At 40.1% G+C, this 2749-nt stretch overlaps 1 pseudogene; it reads left to right on the forward strand.

Moving 5' to 3' along the window:
• Positions 1-1727: 1727 nt before the first annotated feature.
• On the forward strand, positions 1728-2743 carry LOC103729337 (annotated as a pseudogene).
• The last annotated feature ends 6 nt before the right edge of the window (positions 2744-2749 follow it).

Below are 2749 nucleotides of genomic sequence, written 5' to 3' on the forward strand. Positions count from 1 at the left end.
ATTACAGAACCCTCGAGTCCTCCTGTTACTGAGTAAGGTAGCAAAGAGCTTGATTTACTGTGGTTATAAACCTGTGGCTATAGCTTCTATTCAGAGAGAGAGGGGGGGGGAGGGAGAGAAATAAAATCTAAACAATTAAGGAAAGAATAAAAAATATGAAATGTGTGAAAAAAAAAACAAAATATTATCTTTAAATGCACATACATCAGCAATCACATTAAATGTAAGTGATGTTAATGTTCCAGTTTAGTCAAAAAATGTCAAACTTGGCTACAAAACATTTTAATGCCTAAAACAAAAGTATAAAAGATTAAAATAAAAAGGTAGAAATATGAATATGCCATGCATATATTAACCAAAGTAAATCTGTTGGTGCTTTATTATCAGATAGACTAAATTTTAGCACAATTTTCATAGCAATTGTGCTAAATGTCCAGTTCATATAGAGACACATATGTATTGCAAATATGTATGTACTTAATCACATATTCTTAAAATACATCAAACAAAAGCTTAGAAAGAAGGAAGAGGGAAATTTTAGAAAAATACACAATTCTAGTGGGAGATTTTCTAATGTTTCTGTGATTAATACAACAGGTGCAAAACCAGTAAGAACATAAATTGAAACAAAACAGTTCTGTTGACTGAATGGACAGAATTTGCACAGCCACAGAATGAACACGCTTCTTAAGCACATACATAATGTAGCTCAAAAATGACCATGTGTCATAAGTACATAAAGGAAGAAGCAGCACGTTTCAAGACACTGAATCCATTTAGAGTATGTTCTCTGACCACAGTGGGACAGAGCTGGAAATCAGTACCAAATTATACCCTCCCCATTACATTGTCTATTAATTAAGAAAATATTTCCGAATAGCTCATGAATCAAAACAGACATCAGAATGGAAATTAGAAAATGTTTTGAACTGAGCAATCCTGAAAACATGACACCAGAATGATCAGAATGCAAGGGAACATGAGCTCCGGAGTGAAGTTTGCAGCCTGAACTTAGGAGCTGAGACAGCCTGCGAATTAATTGGCTAAGCAGACACCACCAGGAGAAGTTAGAAAATGGACAGCAACAACAACAGAAAACAGCAAGAGAGCAGAAGGGTCGAATTAATAAAAGTAGGAACAGAAATTGGTAAAACAGAAAACAAACATTTAGTAGAGAAAAATCAATATGCCACGAGTTGGCTCTTTGAAGAGACTAATAAATAAAAAACCTCGCAATCTTGTGCAAGGAAAAGAAAGGAAAAAAGTCATCACTGCAGATGGCGCAGACATTAAACAGATAAGGGAACAATGTAAGGAACCTTATCCCAGTAAATTGAAAATTTCAAATGAAATGGGTAAAATTGCAGGAAAATGTAAGTTGCCAAAAATCTTAATGAAGAAATGAAAATCTGAATCATAGCCATTAAAGTGATTAAATCAGTAGCTCAAATTTTTCACACAAATTATACTCCAGCCTCTGACGACTTCACTGGTGAAGCACAGCCTAAGGGCAGATGTGCAAGACCCTGGATGTGATGTCAACACAGAGGGGGTGGGAAAAGAGAATTTCTCTGGTAAGTTCTGCCAAATGTAAGAAAATCTGTTTAATCTCATAATCCTTATAGAATCTAGAGGAGGAAGCACCCCAGCACTCTCTATGAGCTACCATAGCCTTTATAGAGAAACCTGGTCAAGAGAGCTACAGGCCTGGGTCCATTCCTAAAAATAACTAGTAATGGGAATCCATCAATAGGAGCTTTACTTCCTATAACATGGCATCCAGCCTGGTGGCCACATGCCAAGTGGCAAGACTATTAGGAGAGGATATGATTCCTTCAACACCTTCAGTGAGACAGGCACTGGCAAGCATGTGCCCAGGACAGTGTTTATAGACCTGGAACCCATGATTAGGTGAAGATTGCACTGGTACCCACCACCAGCTGAGCTTCCACCCTGAGCAGCTCATCAGAGGAAAGGAAGATGCTGCCAGTAACTATGCCTATGCGCACCACACCATTGGCAAGGGGATCTTTGACCTCAGCTTCAAAGGATTTCGTAAACTGGCTGAACAATGCACTGATCCTCAGGGCTTCTAGGTTTTCCATGGCTTGTGGGGGAACTGGTTCTAGGTTCACCCCCCTGCTGATGGAATGGCTCTCTATTGATTACAGAACGAAGTCCAAGCTGAGTTCTCCATCTACCTAGGTCCCAGGATTCCAACACTGTCATTGAGCCCTACAAGTCCATCCTCACTACTCACACTACTGGAGCATGATTGTGCCTTCATAGTAGATGAGTCCATTCATGACGTATGCTGTAGAAACCTCGATATTGAATGCCCACTACACTAACCTAAATGGGTTGACAGGTCAAATTATGTCTTTCATCACCACTTTCCTGAGATTTGATGGGTCCCTGAATGTAGATCTGACTGCACTCCAGACCGATCTGGTGTCCGACCCCTGCATCCACTTCCCTCTGGTCACATATGGCCCTGTCATCTCAGCTGAGAAAGACTGCCACGAGCAGCTTTCTGTAGCAGAGCTCACCAGTGCCTGCTTTGAGTTGGCCAACCATATGGTGAAATGTAACCCTTAGCTATGGTAAATACATGGCTTGCTGCCTGCTGTACAGTGGTAATATGGCTTCCAAAGATGTCAGTGCTGTCATTGTCACCATCAAGACCAAGAATACCATCCAGTTTGTGAACTGGTACCCCACTGACTTCAAAGTTTCCATTAATTATCAA

Source organism: Nannospalax galili, unplaced genomic scaffold (genome assembly GCF_000622305.1).
Source record: "Nannospalax galili isolate Female #2095 unplaced genomic scaffold, S.galili_v1.0 scaffold13150, whole genome shotgun sequence".
NCBI lineage: Eukaryota > Metazoa > Chordata > Mammalia > Rodentia > Spalacidae > Nannospalax > Nannospalax galili.